General features: G+C 45.9%; 1 protein-coding gene across 6 annotated transcripts in view; it reads right to left on the bottom strand.

Moving 5' to 3' along the window:
* The window catches only part of PTPRT (protein tyrosine phosphatase receptor type T), a 739,839-nt gene that overhangs the window by 475,589 nt on the left and 244,225 nt on the right, over window positions 1-20,025 (bottom strand). The gene's annotated exons all lie outside the window — the stretch shown is intronic.

Raw genomic sequence — 20,025 nt, 5'->3', positions numbered from 1 at the left:
CTGTCAATTGTAAGTGGGTCACAGTATTGTTACCCTTACTTCTGCGCTGCCTTCAGAGCTGGGCTGCTGGAGAGAAGCCACTGCTGGCTGGGCACCCCGCTCTGAAAGCACTGACACCATTAGCAGCCGCACAGAAGCAAAGGTGGCAATGTCACAACCTCCCAAAAATAGCCCTGCGAATGCCCCACAACCTCTTTTTGGGTCGGGACCCCCCCAGTTACAGAACTGTGAAATTTCAGATTTAAATATCTGAAACTGTGAAATTTAAGATTTTTTTTAAATCCCATGAACATGAAATTTACTAAAATGGACCATGAATTTGGTAGTGCAATATTCATGTAGTAACCAGTCCTACACAATGTGTGTACACCCTTACATACCTGGCTCCTCCTATGACATACCCAATATAAAAGGATGCAATAGGTGAGGCCCCCAGTTGCCATAAGTCAATATAGCACCATTGCAGATCTGTGCCACCTTACCCCAGCATAAGATCCAACCCAACATCTCTGCATTGTAAGCCTCTAAACACACTCCCCTGCATTAACAGCACCCCTGGTTGCCAGAGTCCAGAAGAATCAAACATGTGAGTGTAACCGTGACAGGCCAGCTAGAAACAATGCAATAAGGACAGTTAAACCACTCGTGGGAGGAACTGGACACAAGTGGCATTCAGAGTGAAAATTCTGAGTGGGAGGTGGGACAAGATTAGAAGAGATTAATGAGCTTGTTTACCCTGGAGTTTACCTTATATAAACCACAGCAGCAGGTGTTGAGGAACCCACAGTTTGCTACACCAAGCATTTTATTTTGAGACACACTGGTTTTAAACTTGTCTCTTCACAGATGCATCAAGATGACAAAATACATTAGCAATGAGAAAGCCGTTAAGGGAGTTATTTGGTTTGATTCTATTCAAAGAATTGGCTTTCGGTGTGGGCATACGCAGGAAAATTGGAAAAAAACTATTGAGAGGAGGAAAAAAAATCTGTGTTTCAGCAGCCAGGCATGATAATTTTTAATCAAACGCAACCCTCTTGACATTCTCAGTTCCGATACTGCTGCCAAGTCATGCTACAAATGTATTTCTCTGCTGGCCTTTTGCAGTTCACAGAAAATTGAGTTTGGAAAGGCTCACTTCAGTTCTAACCTATAGAAGTTCCCTTTTCCTTTCTAAACCACGCTGCAACAGTGTGACAGACACCCAGATAAGCCAGATAAACATTTTGATCAAGTCTGCTCAGTGAACAGCCATATGCTATAAATTTATAATCAACGGAAACTGGCAACATTCTCCCACAAAACCCTCTGCCCCCACGCCACCATGTTCATACGCAGTCTCTCTCTCTCTCTCTCAATAAAGGATCAAGAGAGGCAAGGATACAGAAGGAAGTAAGTCTTTTATACTAAAGGGGAAAAAAAAGTCTCTTGATTAGGAAATTCAACCACAGTGTAAGTAAAGATGAGAAAACAATTGCACTGAGCAACAAGAAAAGTGCCAGGCAGATCCTTTCAGGGCCATTCTAACCTACATCTCAAGGTGGTAGAAATAGAAATGGATGTTACCCAAGAAACTTCAAATTCAAGCACCCCTGGACTTTCAGAAACTTTAGATCTGAATCCAAACTTTGCAGCTGATCCCTCTCTACAATCGGAAGACCATGCCAAAGCACAGGGTCAAATGCTGGGATTTTAAAAAGTGTTCACTGTTGACCCAGTTCTGCTCCCACTAAATGTAATAGTAAACAGGCTGGATAAAAATCCATAATTAAAAAAAAATCAAATCTTTTTTATTTAAATCAGATGCTTTTTGAGGAAAAAAACTATCTAAAGATAGTTTTACTTAAGATACATTATAGCTCAAAGATATCTCATCATGGAATAGGGATTATAAATTCTAATTCTATAGTATGAGACAACCTATTCATGTAATGTTTAAGAAAAGTTTTGTAAATGTGTTCCAATAGTTCATGAATTAGAGATCCAATCTTATGAGGTTCCAATGGCTTTTGTATAGATTATTTAGGTTAGTCTTTCTATTCACCCAATGGGATTCAGTGCTCAGTCTAGAAGATACCATCAGAAATGCTTAGGTTTGCAGTTCTCAAACTGTGGATTTGTGTCTCCAGAGATAACATGCTTGTTAACAGCAAAACAATGTTTTCAAATAAATAAATAATAAATAAATAATATATAGAGGTGAGAAATAACAGACTTCAACTCTATTGTCTCTCAGCAAATTTGTGTACACAGTCTCAATCTCTTACCTCTCTCTGAAAGTGCAAAGTTTCAGAAAGTTCAAAGAACAGAAGATGGTTGGGGGTGGAATAGATCTGGACAAGGAGCAGAAGTCTGGAGATAAATGTGAGAAGGGAGGGACAGACAGTAGTAACAAAAGTGAAACTGTTTGAGCAGCATACTCTAGAAGTCTTGAGGTCTTTCTGAGTGTAGCCTTCATTGATCTGAGATCTACCATACCATTCTCTCACTAGAAGGGAAAACCTATAATGTCAGCAGTCTGTAAAAGAGACCCAGTTTGTGAATATTTTAATGAAGTTCCTCTACCTGTGGGTAAGACAGGCATGTGTGCAAAATGCAAACAGATAAACAAAGAAACGTAAGGCCACGTTACCCGTATGAAACAACGTCATGAGAAGTGTTCCTTCTCAGGAGGAAGCTGTGCTGAAAATGATGAAAGGAACAGGTCGGAACATGCAGGATCTTCAGGTTGGTAAACTTTTTTATTTCATACTTTTTCTTAAGGACTGCCTGTCCTCCTTCTGGACTATTCTTGAATTCTCATGTTTGAGCAAAAAACATAGTTGTTACTCTGTGGTACTATCATTTTAGATGCAGTTGTGATAAGAAAATAAATAGCTGAAATAGGCAGATCTTCCTTTTACAATTTCACTTTTAAAGTAGTACTGAGTGTCAGTGAATGCAATGAGTAATACTAAATGAGCAATATGGTAATAATAATTAAATAACTGCATTGACTTATTTTGTTTAGGAGAATCCATCCTCAACATACAGGATTCTGAAGACTATCTACCTTCAAGATCACCATCATTTTCCATAATTTCAGAGCTATCTGCCAAAGACAGTGTTTCAGTCATATCATGTATGTCACATAGTCACATCCGAAGAAGTGGGTATTCACCCACGAAAGCTCATGATACAATACATCTATAAGGTGCCACAGGACTCTTTGCTGCTTTTACAGATCCAGACTAACATGGTTACCCCTCTGATACTTGACATAGTCACAGTATATCACCTGTATCAAAAAGAAAAAAAATCTCCATCATCCTGAAATAACCAGATACGTTTGTGATAAGAACCAGCAGATTACAAAAAATGGTAATTGATGAAAAAATTGCCTGGTTTGTTTATGCAAAAAACTCTTCTTTCCTTGTGATTGAGAACCCAAGCTTCATTAACATGGTTCAGTCATTAAGACCAGGATAGAGTCCACCCAACAGAGCAGATGTCACAGGCAAATTGCTGGATAATGTGTATGAAAGAAAAATTGAGCAGTGTGTAAAAGATCTGGAGAGTGGAATTGTTAACCTGAGTCTTGATGGGTGGAGCAATGTCCACAATGCTCCTGTTGTATGTGCTTGTGTGATAACCAAAGAAGGTAATGTCTTCCTTACAGAAACAATTGACACATCAGGAAATGCAGACACAGCAGAATACTTACAAAAAGTAGCAGTAAAAGCTATAACAAACTGTGAAAAAAAAAATGTCTAGTATGCAGTTTGGTCACAGACAATGCTGCAAATGTATCCAAGATGAGAAGAAATTTAGAAGAGAGACTCAAGCCAATAATATATGGTTGCAGTGCTCATTTGATACACCTCCTACCCTATAGACTTCAGTATTCCAGAAATAAAGGCTAATATTGTTGAAAATGCAAAATATTTCCATAAAAACCATTTTGCAGCAGCGGCTCTGAAAAAGGTGGGAGGAACCAAGCTCACTCTCCCACAAGATGTTCGATGGAACTCAGAAGTGGACTGTTTTGAGCAGTATATCAAGAATTGGCCTAACTTGATGATAGTTTGTGAACAAAATAATGAAAAAATAGATGGCACTATCACAGACAAAGTTCTCAACATTGGGCTTGAGAGAAATGCTATACACATGCTGAGTACCCTGAAGCTTATTTCTGTAGCCTTGAACAAAGTGCAGGGAAATAGCTGTTTTATTGCTGACGCTGTTGAAATTTGGAAGGAACTGAGTGAGATCTTAAAAAGAGAAATAGTCAATGACAGAGTTAAATTACAAGCATTAAAAAAAACCAAATGGGACAAGCACTATCTCCAGCTCATTTTCTTGCAAATATTCTCAGTACTCGGTACAGGGGTCAAACCTTAACTGCTGAAGAAAAGGAGTTGGCTATGACATGGACATCCAGCAACCATCCCTCCATAATGCCAAATATAATAAACTTCAGAGCTAAGGGTGAATCATTCAAGAAATATATGTTTGCTGATGATGTTTTAAACAAAGTCATACCAGTGAACTGCGGGAAATCACTTAAGCACTTGGATTTAGAGACTGTTGAAGTGATAATCTCACTTTTAACAGCAGTAGCTTCTTCTGCTGGTGTAGAAAGAATATTTTCTTCCTTTGGACTTTGACTGTAGGACAAGTAGGAAAGGAAGGTGGTAAATGAAATATTTTTTAAAAATCCACTAAAATAACAGTGAACATAAACACTGAACACTCTTTCATAGTTAACAACTATACCACTGAAAATTAGTGAGTTAAACAATGAGGTGCTCTCTAGCTGGCCATAAAATTTAAAAAAAATTTCCCCCTTGGTGCATAATGATGCCTTGATAAGCTTCCTATTATTGATGCATCTGCAACGTATATCCTCTTTGCAGACCTGAAATGCTACTATATAGCAGATGGTGGCTATTGTGTTTACACATCAGCACTTTATGATTGCATTTTCTCACGTCTGCAGTAAAAAGAAAGCAGTAATTGAGTTTTTAATGGCTTTGCGCACTGTTCATTAAGATTACATGACTGTGTTCTGACAAATGACAGCTGAAGAAATGAGCCACTGACAGCCCCTCATGATCACTAGAGTAAGACCTCCATTAATGCCATTTCACTGCTAGTTTTGTACAATCATGCAGTTTAGCAGTGAAAAATATAGCCGTCAATAAAGAATGAGTGCAAAATAAACAGATAGAGGGAGGGATATCTCGGTGGTTTGAGCATTAGCCTGCTAAACCCAGGCTTGTGAGTTTAATCCTTGAGAGGGCCATTTAGGGAACTGGGGCAAAAATCTGTCTGGGGACTAGTCCTGCTTTGAGCAGGGGGTTGGACTAGATGATCTCCTGAGGTCCCTTCCAACCCTGATATTCTCTGATTCTAAGAAATTGCTTGATTGCAAAGTCTGACCTTAAAGTTATTATAATCCATTGGGTAAGGTTCTTCTTAGGGCCAAATTAAATCCCTGAACACATGAATGTACCTTCCAGTAGAACCAGCAGAAGCTCTATGCACATGTTCCTGGGCAGAATTTTTCCCCAAACCATTTCAAAGAGGGGAAAAAAGAACACCACAATGTGAAATTAAAAGACAAAACACTTGCAATAGAACCTACACATGTACAAAGTTTTGTCAGACATCGGTAGCCAACAGGTCTGCAGCAATAGCATCAACGATGTGCAAGTAAGGGTATAAAAAGAGCAATGTTAATTTCAAATCTGATCAGAAAGTATGAGGGGAAAAGCTATGTTTGTCCAACTGGATAGGAAAGTTAAATATTTTTGGAAAGATAGTTATTTTAAATATTCTAACAGGGAATTACAACGTAGTCAACAGATGAGAATGAATATGCATATGTGGGGTTTGCAAGGGAACATGTATAGGAGAAAGTGTATTCTAAAATTTGATAGCAATTTTACAAACAAAGTGGGGCAGGCTTGTAATATGGGGTCTGAGGATAATGTGAAAAATGGAGTAAGGTTAAGGGGAACAGGGTTGTAGGTTGTTATTCAGAAAAACATTCCTCCCAACATGTGGGCATATGTAAAAATATTGAACAGCAACAACTTGGGCCAATGTCCATGATGAGAGAGGAGGAGAAAGGAGGACAATTGTACTGGGGCCCTGAGCGCAAAACATCTGCCACATCTGTGTAAATAAAGTGAAATGGGAGGAGTGGGGCCTCGAATTTCTCTCAATGCACCTGATAAACAGTATGGACTCAAATTTCACCTGTGCCGCCTCCCATCAAAATTCTCCCACCATCCAAATCAAGCCACTCTTTCCCTCTAACAAAGAAGTCTGGAAGAACAAATTGACCTTGTGACATGATCTGGAGGATAACACTAGTGAAGGAAAGTATGAACTGCAGTACATTTCTTCTACACCAAAGTAGAGCAAACCAATCATGTATTTTAACCTGCCCTGGTTATTGAGGCAAATACTCATACCTTTTTAGGTATGTGCCTCAAATGCCATGTTGTTTGCACATATCTTAGTAGGGCACACAGTTACAATATCATCATTGAGGAAACAGTCTATGATGAGCATGACGACACATAGTATTGGATAATGAAAATAATCTACACGGTGTAGTAAAAAAACAGTTTAGAACTTGTGCACATCCTCAGAAATCTGCTCCCCTCTGGCTGAGGGGAATGAAGGCAGGTGTGCACACAGAAATTCAAAGTTATTTGAGACATTTCTTACAGTTACTATTCCCCTGTCAATTGTTAGGGCAAAAACTGGCCCATGTGTTTTATTTGGCAAGCATGCATTTTATTGAACTAGTCAAGTAATAAAAAAGCTAGAGTCACAAACACTTCCATGCATATAAACAGCAACTTCGGTTCATTTGGATTCATGGGGTCATATTCATTCATTTGGATGACTTCCAGAGAGTCACACACGAAATTTAAGGAGTACCATAATTTTAGAAAACAATTATTCTTGTATAAATTTATACCATGAAAAGAGTTATTCATTTTTCTCCTGTTCCAGAAATTCTATCAGGAAGCAGGACTTGATACCATATTACTTAAATTACCAACCCTATGATACAAATACCAGATATCTAACTAAATATTTGTAGAAAGTAAGGATTAAATTTGTAACAACTATTTGTACCAGTTCCAGTTTGTACACCAGTGTCCTTTGGGGGAAAAATGTCTGCAGCTCTCTTGCATTATATAAACTCAAAGAATTATGGGACGCAATACCCAGAACTAGGAATGAAGATTTCCCCAGTTTACTAATTGTGAGCCATAGACTTTTTCAGCTAGATTCTGCTGCTCGTGCAATAACTGACTGCAGAAATTTTCAATGATATCTCAGGACTAGACAGAGGTAAATCACAGGTATTATTAAACTATACTCCTTTTTTAAATGGTTTCCAAGGGTTGGAAAATGGTGGCCTTCAGATACTGTTGGATTATCAGTATCTTTCAATGGTTTCCACCCAACTGATAGTTTCCCTTCACTAAGTCTTGAACTAAATAACGTCTAGTGCAGGGGGTCTGTCTGCACCATGGGCAAGAATAACCAGACAGAAAGAACAAGCATTACAGTCACTGGCTAGAAGTGTACAATGGGACACAAAAGAGGATGTGTATTCAGATAAGTGAGTTTGATAGATTTCCTGTGATCCAGAATGTGGATGTTCTCAAGGGCTCTCCTCAGATGGGAATGACTTACTGTGACCAAAGGGAACACTAAGCATTGTCAATGACAGCACAAAGTAGACAATATCTATTCCAAAAGAGCAAAATCATGGGCATTCTTAATGACAGAATGGTCTGGCTGAGGCACAGGACTTGCAGCCTGGAGACCCAGACTCAATTTTTGATTGACAGATTTTCTGCAAGATGTGGTGTCATGGTACAATTCCCCACTCTGAACCTTACCGTCCAAAAGATGGGGTACCAGCATGAATTCCTCTAAGCTCAATTACCAGCTTAGTACCCGTAGCGCTGCCGCCAACCAGGAATTCCAGTGCCTGGTTGTCACGGAGTGTGGCGGAGTCCGGCCCTGCACCCCTCTTCCTGGGACCCACAGTGACTCTTAGCCAGCCAGTAAAACAGAAGGTTTATTGGACAACAGGAACACAGGTTACAGCAGAGCTTGCAGGCACAGTCAGGACCCCTCCATCGAGTCCTTCTGGGCTTTCAGGGTGCTTGGATCCTAGCTAGGATACCCTGAATTCCGCCCATCCAGCCCCAAGCCCAAACTCAAACTGCTTCCCTCCTGCCACTCCCTTCCTTTGTTCCCCTTCCCGGGCAAAGGTGTTGACCTTTCCCCTCCCTTACCTAGCTCAGATTACAGGCTCTGGTATTGTCCATCCCCTAAAGTCCTCCCCTGCTCTCCCATTCCCCACACAGACAGCCCCTACTCCATTACATCTCTCCCCCCTTCGAGACTGAACTGAGCGGGGTCACTCTGCCCAGTGACCTGGGGAAGTTCAGGGCCCCCTCTCCGGGACAACACGTCCGCTATCAGGTTGGCACTTCCCTTCACATGGACCATGTCCATGTCATAGTCCTGCAGGAGCAGGCTCCACAAGAGGAGCTTGGCATTGGCTCCTTTCATCTGGTGCAGCCAGGTCAGGGGAGAGTGGTCGGTGTACATGGTGAAGTGTAGCCCAAAGAGATATGGCTCTAGCTTCTTAAGGGCCCACACCATGGCCAGGCATTCCTTCTCGATGGCCGCGTAGCTTTGTTCCCGGGGTAGCAGCTTCTTACTCAGGTACACGATGGGGTGTCTCTCCCCCTTTTCATCCTCCTGCATTAACACCGCCCCCAGTCCCGTGTCTGAGGCGTTGGTGAACGCCATAAAGAGTTTGTCAAAATCTGGGTTTGCCAGAACTGGGCCACTAACCAGAGCCTCCTTCAGCACCTGGAAAGCCTCCTGGCACTGCTCAGTCCAGATCACCTGGTCTGGCTTCCCCTTTTTGCACAGTTCAGTGATGGGGCCAGCTATGGCACTAAAGTGGGGCACAAAACTTCATAGTACCCCGCCATCCCAATAAAGGCCTGGACCTGCTTTTTGGTTTGGGGAGCAGGCCAGTTTCTGATCACCTCCACCTTGGCTGGTTCCAGCTTCAGGCAGCCGCTCCCCACCCGATGGCCCAGGTAAGATACTTCAGCCATTCCCACCTTGCACTTCTCAGCCTTTACTGTTAACCCAGCCTTCTGGAGTCAGTCCAGGACTTGTTTAACCTGTGACATGTGGTCCTCTCAGGTCTGGCTGAAGATGTAGATGTCGTCAATATACGCCACGGCAAAACTCTCCATCCCCCTCAGTAGCTGATCCACCAGGCGCTGGAAGGTGGCCGGCGCTCCCTTAAGGCCAAAGGGCAGGGTCAGAAACTCGTAGAGCCCCAGAGGGGTGATAAAGGCCAATTTCAGCCTGGCATCTGCGTCCAGCGGCACTTGCCAGTAGCCCTTTGTAAGATCCATAGCGGTGAGGTACCGAGCACCTCCCAGCTTGTCTAGGAGCTCGTCAGGCCTGGGCATGGGGTAGGCATCAGATACGGTGATGGCATTGAGCTTTCGATAGTCCACACAGAACCGGATTGACCCATCCTTCTTGGGGACCAGCACCACTGGCGAGGCCCAAGGGCTGGAAGATGGCTGGATCACCCCCAAAGCCAGCATGTCCCTGACCTCTCCTTCAAGATCCTGGGCAGTTTTACCAGTGACCCAAAAAGGGGAGCATCTTATAGGGGGATGTGACCCGGTCTCCACCCGGTGGACAGTCAAATTAGTGCGTCCAGGCTGGTTGGAAAACAGCTGTCGGTATAGATGCAGCACCCCCCTGATCTCAGCGTGCTGCTCCGGGGTCAGCTGATCCGAGAGGGGTATCGCCTCCAGGGGGGAACCAGCTTTTGTCCCAGGGAATAGATCCACTAAGGGGTCATCTCCCTGCCCCTCCCAATGTCCACACACAGCCAACACCACATTCCCCCTGTCATAGTATGGTTTCATCATGTTCACATGGTACACTTGACGGTGATGTGCCCGGTTTGACAGCTCCACCACATAGTTTACCTCATTCAGTTGCTTGATAACCTTGAAGGGCCCTTCCCAGGCGGCCTGGAGTTTGTTTCTCCTCACGGGGATGAGAACCATCACCTGATCTCCGGTGGCGAAGGCACGGGCCTGTGCCGTGCGGTCATACCAGACCTTCTGCCTCCTCTGGGCTCGGGCCAGATTCTCCCTGGCCAGGCCCATGAGCTCGGCCAGTCTTTCCCGGAAGGTCAAGACATACTCCACCACTGACTCTCCCTTGGGAGGGGCCTTCCCCTCCCATTCATCCCTCATCAGGTCTAGGGGCCCCCTTACCCGCCTTCCATACAACAGTTCGAAAGGTGAAAACCCGGTAGTTTCCTGGGGTACCTCCCTGTATGCGAACAACAAGTGAGGTAAGTACTTGTCCCAATCCTGCAGGTGCTGGTTCATAAATGTTTTTAGCATCATCTTCAGCGTCCCGTTGAACCTTTCCACCAGCCTGTTGGACTGGGGTGATACGCTGAGGCCCAGTTGTGCTGGTCCCCACATTTCTGCCATGAGGACCGGAGCAGGGCCGACATGAAGTTGGACCCCAATCCGTTAAGACCTCCTTGGGGAACCCCACCTGGCTGAAAATTGTCAGCAGCGCATCTGCCACTGTGTCTGCTTCAATAGAGGACAAGGCCATTGCCTCGGGGTAGCGAGTGGCAAAATCCACCACCACCAGGATGTATTTCTTCCCTGACCGGGTCGTCTTGCTGAGGGGTCCCACTATGTCCATGGCCACCTTCTGGAAAGGTTCTTCTATGATGGGTAAAGGCCTCAAAGCCGCTTTTCCCTTGTCCAGGGCCTTTCCCACCCTCTGGCAGGGGTCACAGGATTGGCAGTACTGTCGGACCTGGGTAAAGACCCCAGGCCAGTAAAAGTTCTGTAGCAGCCTCTGCCTGGTGCGCCGGATTCCCTGGTGCCCTGCGAGAGGGATGTCATGGGCCAGGTACAGCAGCTTGTGGCGAAACTTCTGGGGGACCACCAGCTGCCTCCTGATCCCCCATGACTCTACTTCCCCTGGGGGAGCCCATTCTCGGTACAGGAACCCCTTCTCCCACAGGAACCTCTCCTCATGGTCGTACTGCACTGAGGTCAGCCCGGTCCCTGGGCTTCTGCAAGGATGGATCTTTCTGCAACTTGGCCTGGAACTCAGCAGCTGGGACAGGGATGGGGACCGGCTCTCTCTTGCTGGCTGGGTCTGAGGCCGCAGCCTCTCTGAACCGTGCCCCTGGGCGTTCCCCGCTCCCTGGGTTAAGGTCCTGCACCTCGGGTCGAGTACCTTCCCTGTTGTCGGGGTGCAGTGCCCTTTGCTGACTATGAGTACGAGTCACGACCAGGGCACTCTGGGTGTTACTAGGCCAGTCCTCGAGGTCCCCTCCCATTAACACGTCCGTGGGCAAATATCAGTGTACCTCCACATCCTTGGGGCCCTCCTTGGCCCCCCACTTCAGGTGTACCCTTGCCACAGGCACCTTGAATGGGGTCCCGCCCACGCCCATCAGGGTCAGGTAGGTGTCGGGCACCATCCGATCTGAGGCCACCACCTCAGGCCGGGCCAGCGTCACCTCTGCGCCCATGTCCCAGTACCAAGTGACCTTCCTCCCATCTACCTCCAAGGAAACAATGCACTTTTTCCGGAGGGGCAGCCCCGTGCCCACGCGGTAAACCAAAAACCCGGAGCCTGGAGCATCCACAGGTGGTATGTTGCCAGCCCCCCTTTCCTGGGAATGTAGCCCCTCCTCCGATTGGGTTTTTACCCAGTCCACCCTCTGCGGGTTGGGTCTGCTTGGTCTGTCCCTGAGCTTGTGGCACTGGGCCCATATGTGGCCTCGTTGGCCACAGCAATAGCAGCCCATGTCTTATGGGTCCCCTTGAGTGGGTCGGAGGGACCTGATGCTGGATGTTCCCGTTTTGGGGGGGTTCTCCATAGGCCCCCTTTGGGAGGTCCCATGATGATTCACTCTCTGCGTTGAGGCAGGCCTGCTCCTTCGAGACTCCTCCCTGCCATCCCCTTCCTGACTGTCCACAAATTGGTTGGCCAGCTGGCCTGCGTGCTGTGGGGTCTCCGGCTTCTGGTCCATCAACCACAGCCTCAAGTCGGACGGGCACTGCTCGTACAGGTGCTCCAGTATGAATAGGTCAAGCAGGTCCTCTTTAGTTTGGGCCCCAGCTGTCCACTTGCAGGCATATCCCTGCGCCCAGTTGACCAGTTGTAGGTATGTGACCTCATGGGTTTTACGCTGGCTCCGGAACTTTTTCCGGTACATCTCAGGAGTCAGCCCAAACTCGCGGAGCAGGGCCTGTTTGAACAGTTCCTAGTCCCCTGCTTCCGCCCCTTTCAGTCGGCTGTACACCTCCACGGCTGTGGAGTCCAGTAAGGGGGTGAGAACTGCGATCCTGTCTGCAGGGTCAACCCTGTGCAGCCCGCAGGCATTCTCAAAGGCCGTCAGGAAGGTATCTATGTCCTCCCCCTCCTTACGCCAGGGCAGCAAGTGCTTATCAAAGCTCTTTGTAGGCTTTGGTCCCCCCTCACTCACCGCAGCCGGGGCTTCACTTCTCCTCAGCTGGGCCAGGTCTAGCTCATGTTTACGCTGTTTCTCCTTCTCTTCCCGCTCATGTTTACGCTGGTTCTCCTTCTCCTCCAACTCACGCTGGCGCTGGTTCTCCTCATGTTTACCCTGTTTCACCTTCTCCTCCAGCTCTTGCCTCTTTAACTTGAGCTCCTCCTGTTTCAGCTCCCTTTCGTATTCCAGCTGCATCCGCTCCACGGATGCTGAGCGTCGCTGGGAGGATCCCCTGCTTGGGGGTGAGCTTCACCGGGAGGATCCCCTGCTGGCCAGAGGGGTCACAGTGCCCTCAGTATTCACTGGGTTCCTCCTCGCCCTTCCCCTAGGCCTAGGAAGGGGGGGTCTCGGGAAGCCCTCGTCCGCCGGCTGACCACTCCCAGCGGGGACAGACACTGGTGCCTGCGCTGCATCTGCCTGGCTGCTTCCCTCAGAGACAGGGCTCCGTTCATTCATGCGGTCTCCCTGCTCCAGCTGGGCAATCAGCTGGTCCTTGGTGAGTCTCCCTGGGCGCAGCCCTCTCTGCTTGCACAGCTCCAGCAGGTCGCACTTGCGCAGCTTGGCATACATCTTCCTGCTGGGCACTCACAGGGCAGGGTGCTCGTTGCTCCCCACGGTTTCCAGGGGCACCCCTAGTGCACCAGCCCTTCTTGAGGTCACCACCTCTCTGCCAGGGTCGAGCTGCAGACTCCTCCGCCCCTGGGACCGCTCGCTGCAATCCCCCAGGGGACCCTGTTACTGCAAAGTCCTTCTCACTGGGCACACACTCCCAGGGGTTAATCACCTCTTCGTTTTACTGCTCCCCAGTCACTTACTACAGGAAGCGTTGTCCATGGGGTGCAGTATATCCCACCACTGCCACCAGTTGTCACGGAGTGTGGGGGAGTCCGGCCCTGCACCCCTCTTCCTGGGACCCACAGTGACTCTTAGCCAGCCAGTAAAACAGAAGGTTTATTGGACAACAGGAACACAGGTTACAGCAGAGCTTGCAGGCACAGTCAGGACCCCTCCATCGAGTCCTTCTGGGCTTTCAGGGTGCTTGGATCCTAGCTAGGATACCCTGAATTCCGCCCATCCAGCCCCAAGCCCAAACTCAAACTGCTTCCCTCCTGCCACTCCCTTCCTTTGTTCCCCTTCCCGGGCAAAGGTGTTGACCTTTCCCCTCCCTTACCTAGCTCAGATTACAGGCTCTGGTATCGTCCATCCCGTAAAGTCCTCCCCTGCTCTCCCATTCCCCACACAGACAGCCCCTACTCCATCACATTGGTACACTCTGGTCCCCCCAAAACCTTGCCTGGGGACCCCCAAGACCCAGACCCTCTGGATCTTAACACAAGGAAAGTAAACCCTTTACCCCACCGTTGCCTCTCCCAGACTTCCCCTCCTTGGGTTATCCTGGAAGATCACTGTGATTCAAACTCTTTGAATCTTTGAATCTTTAAACAGAGAGGACAATTCACCTTCCTCCCTCCTTCTCTCTTCCCCTCCCAGATTTTCCCTGAGAGAGAGAGTAATCCTAACACAGAGAGAATTTAGCCTCTCTCTCCCCCTTCCCTCCTTTCTCCCCACCAATTCCCTGGTGAACCCAGACACAGTCCCCTGGTGTCTCACCAGAATAAAAAAACAATCAGGTTCTTAAACAAGAAAAGCTTTTAATTAAAGAAAGAATAAACAGTAAAAATTATCTTTGTAAATTTAAAATGGAATAGGTACAGGGTCTTTCAGCTACAGACACTGGGAACACCCTCCCAGCCTAAGTATACAAGTACAAATTAAAATCTTTTCAGCAAAATACCAATTTGAACTCCTTCCAGCCAAATACACATTTGAACTTCTTCCAACCAAATACACATTTGCAAATAAAGAAAACAAACATAAGCCTACTCGCTTTATCTACCTAGAACTCACTATTTTGAATCTATAAGAACCTGTATCAGGGAGATTGGAGAGAAACCTGGTTGTACGTCTGGCCCCTCTGAGCCCCCAGAGTGAACAACCACCAAAACTAACAGCACAGCACAAAAACTTCCCTCCCTCAAGATTTGAAAGTATCCTGTCCTCTGATTGGTCCTCTGGTCAGGTGACAGCCAGGCTTACTGAACTTGTTAACCCTTTACAGTCAAAGAGATATAAAGTAAGTACTTCTGTGCTATTAACTTTTCTTATCTGTTTATGACATTTGGTTTATGTGATGTGTGATCCAAAACATTTCCCTGCTTTTCTGCTCTCACACACACACACGACAACGTGAGGGCCCACAAAACAGGCACACACATGGTTCTGTCTGGATCAGCCCCTACATCTCTATAGCCTAGTTTTCTCACATATACTATGGAAGTGTGGCTCTACCTCAGATGGAGACAGCTCTGAGTCTTACTAAAATAGAAAGTGAGTTGTGTGGAAATCCTCAAGTGAAAAGTAGTAAGTATTTATCTTTTGCTGTTATAACATCCAGGCAATGCTAGAGGTTGTGTTTCTAGTAGTGTTTACCTAGGATAGACAGCACTATTGGTTGACATTTGCAGTGTAAGGCAAATGTGTAATATCAAGGTCTAAAAGGGTAATAATTTTATCAATGACATTGAAGGGTAGATTTAAAGAAAATAAAAGTGGAGTTTAAAGGCAGAAATAGTAACAGGAAGCATGTGGGTGAGCTCTGGTGCATAGTAAAAGATGGCAGAAGCAAAGTAGCTAGGATGGTCAGCACAGGAAGAGCTTGCCCTCTGATGTGTGCTACCATTCCGTGAATACCCTAGGATGTCACTAATGGCCTCATCTCAATGTACATGTATAGCTTCCATTAGGGTTCGTTCAGATGATCAACTCATATAGAGTTTAGTTCAGCACTGAAGAGAGGGCCAGCTCACAACTATGCATAACTGACTTAAATCCCCAAAACGGCTTGTGATGGCCCTTTGTCGAGGGGTGAATGTCACTTGCACTACACAAAATCCTGACAGGTGCTGAGTATCTGCAAGGATGTAGGACTTCAATCTGTACAATATCTGACTCAAAGACAATGAAAAAAATTCCACTCTGACTTCAGCAGTGCAGGTTCAGAGCCAATGTGAGTCACTAATCAGCACATATCAACCCTGTCCAACAATAGGAATGCATGCCTATGTACAGTATTGCCCTCTTTGTCCATATAAAAGATCTAATGCATTGAGCATGTCTGAGAATAATATTTGTTTGGACAACACTAATGGCCAGTCCCCACTCCTCTTTCTCTCACTCACCACCTCACACATATTCCTTGATGTGCAAAACAAAGTTTGCAGCCCAAAAAATCTCAGAAGAGGGTTCAATAGTACTAAGTCCTGGCCTGAGTGCAGGGGACTGAATTAGAAGACCTCTCAAGGCACCTGCCAATCCTACGATTCCCTGAATAGCTTCCAATACTCAAATAGTTAATAGTATGGCACTGGTTCCATGCAGCATACGCTAAGGCTTCCATAGGCACCAGAAATATCTAGACTTTACTCTCTCCCTCTCTCTTCACTGCAAGTCTCTCCTCTATACCACAGCAATAAGAAGGGGGGTTACTGAAAGAGCTGTAATGACCAATAATTCTACCGATCTCAGCAACGAAGAACTTTTAAATAAAGCTCTGCTGCACTCACTAAGTGCAGTTAATGATACCCTGGTCACGAAAGAACTGTACTTCGACTGTCCTTACTTCAGATTGATAAATACAGTGCTAAAGAGAGGCTTCCATAATAGACTAATGTCTTCATTAGCCAAGGACCTATTCCAATCTATCAGGTAAAGTATCCTTATTATAAAAAAAATAGTATCTTTCTACCCAATAGACCAGAACAGCTTAGTAGCTTTAATTATAGATTAGTGGTGCTTTAAAACAGGATAAAGTGCATACTGAACCATGAAAGTCCTGTACAGTTTTGTTGCTATTTGATTCCAGTAGGTAAACAGTTATTTGCCTTATCAATCACTTTCTTAATATTTTATGCTGCCTAAATAGTTTTTTTTTAATTCACACAACAAAAACTACATTTAAATATTGTCCAGGTGATGAAACCATCAAGCAAACAAAATATTGGAACTGTGGCCCTCATCCTGCAAAGAACTTACACGGATAAGCACACACTTAACTTTAGAGACATTACAAGTTCCATTAAAGTCAATGGGCTACTCACATGCTTAGCATACTTAAGTGTTTTGTTGAAACTGGGCCATAAAGGGTAGGCTGACACAAGTGAGATGGATAGGTATTGACTCAGGCCATGTCTACATCTAAAATTTTGCAGCGCTGGTAGTTACAGCTGTATTAGTACAGCTGTATAGGGCCAGCGCTGCAGAGTGGCCACACTTACAGCAACCAGCGCTGCAAGTGGTGTTAGATGTGGCCACACTGCAGCGCTGTTGGGCGGCTTCAAGGGGGGGTTCGGGGAACGGGAGAGCAAACCGGGAAAGGAGACCAGCTTCGCCGCGGTTTGCTCTCGCGTTCCCCGAACCCCCCTGCAAACCGCAGGGAAGGAGACCAGCTTGCTCGGGGTTCGGGGAACGAGAGAGCAAACCGGGAAAGGAGACCCGCTTCGCCGCGGTTTGCTCTCGCGTTCCCGAACCCCCTGCAAACCGCAGGGAAGGAGACCTGCTTGCTCGGGGAACGGGAGAGCAAACCGCGGCGAAGCTGGTCTCCTTTCCCGGTTTGCTCTCGCGTTCCCGGAGCCACCCAGCAAACCGCAGGGAAGGAGACCTGCTTGCTCGGGGCTCCGGGAACTAGAGAGCAAACCGGGAAAGGAGACCCGCTTCGCCGCGGTTTGCTCTCGCGTTCCCGAACCCCCTGCAAACCGCAGGGAAGGAGACCTGCTTGCTCGGGGAACGGGAGAGCAAACCGCGGCGAAGCTGGTCTCCTTTCCCGGTTTGCTCTCTCGTTCCCCGAACCGCCGAGCAAGCGGTTCTCCTTCCCTGCGGTTTGCAGGGTGGCTCCGGGAACGAGAGAGCAAACCGCGGCAAAGCTGGTCTCCTTTCCCGGTTTGCTCTCTCGTTCCCGGAACCCCGAGCAAGCAGGTCTCCTTCCCTGCGGTTTGCAGGGTGGCTCCGGGAACGCGAGAGCAAACCGCGGCAAAGCTGGTCTCCTTTCCCGGTTTGCTCTCTCGTTCCCCGAACCGCCGAGCAAGCGGTTCTCCTTACCTGCTTGCTCGGGGTTCCGGGAACGAGAGAGCAAACCGGGAAAGGAAATCAGCTTGATTACCAGAGGCTTCCTCCTTCCACGGAGGTCAAGAAAAGCGCTGGTAAGTGTTTACATTGGATTACCAGCGCTGGTTCACCAGCGCTGGATCCTCTACACCCGAGACAAAACGGGAGTACGGCCAGCGCTGCAAACAGGGAGTTGCAGCGCTGGTGATGCCCTGCAGATGTGTACACCTTCAAAGTTGCAGCGCTGTAACTCCCTCACCAGCGCTGCAACTTTCTGATGTAGACAAGCCCTCAGTCTCCTTTCACAGCTTCTGACAACCCATAGCTCCATAATAATTACATGTAATTTTTTTTGGATGTTTAATTGGAAAGAGGATTCAAAAGAGTGACTTATTGCCTTTGGTGATCTGTATCACCTGCCGTAAACTGTTTTGTAGTGCCATGGTGGAAAACACCAGCTGACAGCAGAAGTGGCAGCATTTTAGTGGTGGTGAAGTGATTGCTTTGTGTACATACCCAGCAGAATACAGACTGTGAAAACTGTAGGACATTTGGAATCAAAACACTCAAATAGTGCTGTGGTGAGCTCAATATAAAGACAAGATGCTATAGTAACATCCAGCTTATATGACAAGTCATTAACAATAAAGAATTAGTTAATAAGAAGGGGCCTTTAAAGAAATTTTGTTAAAGAAACAAATTACTTAAGCTATTTTAAGACCTCCTGAGGTTAAAGTTGATTTTAAAAATCTATGCTCACTGTTTTGTTGAGCTTCCCTTTTTCATTTTCCCCAACTTAAATGATGAAAATAAGGCTATTAAGATTCACTGTTTATAAGCAATTCGTACTCAAATTCAGTTTTAGGTTCTTGTTCACTAATAGAATTCTAGAATGCTTGTGTGTCCAATAGCGCACTGGAATGTTTAGTTGTTGCGCAAACTGTGTTTCTTAGAATTTCTCTCTCCTCCCAAAGTTACAGGAAAACATGGTTACCTTACTACTGACTTTACACTTAATAAAAACAAATTCAAAACTGAAGTTGTGCAGCTAGATTAGACCTGACACTGTCTCTAAAGGTTGAACTAATTTGTACTCTGAAGTACAGGAATACCTCAAAAGTGGCCATTAGTGATAGTGGATGCCTACCAGAGGTGGACTGTGGTGCAAATTTCACCTTATAGTTGTTTAAGATCCTGTGACAGTGGAAAATACCACAGCCGGACTGCAATTTGTTCAGTTCCCAAGATTTTGTCAACATATTGGACCTCCGTTAGAAAGTCAAACTAAAATGGAACAAGTACTTTAATGATAAAATTGCAGATTTCTCAGGTATTTTTACGTATTTGTTGATGGCACAATGCTATTTTGAGAAGTTACATTTATGAGTCCACTTATCCTTGCAAAATGCTCAAATCTGTCATACAGGAGCACTCTATGTGCTTTATACAAAATACTGGATGGCTTCTTACCTTTTATGTTTGTGACAGGAAAGCATATTAAACATGGCAAAAGGAAACTATAACAGGCCAAGTCTCATAAAAGGAAACAGATTTTACCTCTTAAATCTGATTCAGATTTTGCAGCTATGGGTCACTGATATTTTACCACATTTAACAGAACAGAACAAAGGCCCAAAATTCAAAATGAAGAGGGAGGCTATACATCAAAGTGTCCAAATCAGGGTCTCAACTCTGCTGAGTTCAGTTAAAGTGAAAATGGGCCAAAGCATTATTTCAGTCGCCCTTGAAGTCAATTGTGCTTTCTGAATTTACAACAGCGTAACAGAGAACAGCATTTGGCTCAAGGAAGACAGAGCTCTCATCCATCACCTTTAGTAGTCTGCAGAACAAGCCACCTCACAACATGACAGGACTAGCAATTTCTTCAGAAGAGCAAGCCAGGGCCACAAAAGCAGAGGCTAAAGCAGGCCAGGGCTAATTGTATTGCAAAATCATGAGAGGAAGAAGCTTCTATAGTATCTGCTCACATATTTACCAGCTCTGATCAGTACTAACAATTCTTCATCCCGATAAGGAAAATCACTTTTTTTAAAATAAGAGACTAAGCCATGAAAAAGTATTTTCTTTAGCTGGCTTTAAATCTGTAGCTTTTCAGATCCATGGTCTATCCCCTTGTTTTAGTATGATACATAAACAGGTGTACCCAATTTGCCTTCTCTATACTGTTAATTTTGCCTATTTTTATAACATTCCCTCAGACTTTTTCAAATTAAGTA

This window comes from Gopherus evgoodei, chromosome 14 (genome assembly GCF_007399415.2).
Source record: "Gopherus evgoodei ecotype Sinaloan lineage chromosome 14, rGopEvg1_v1.p, whole genome shotgun sequence".
Taxonomy (NCBI): Eukaryota; Metazoa; Chordata; order Testudines; family Testudinidae; genus Gopherus; species Gopherus evgoodei.
This window is presented reverse-complemented; position numbering and strand designations above follow the sequence as displayed.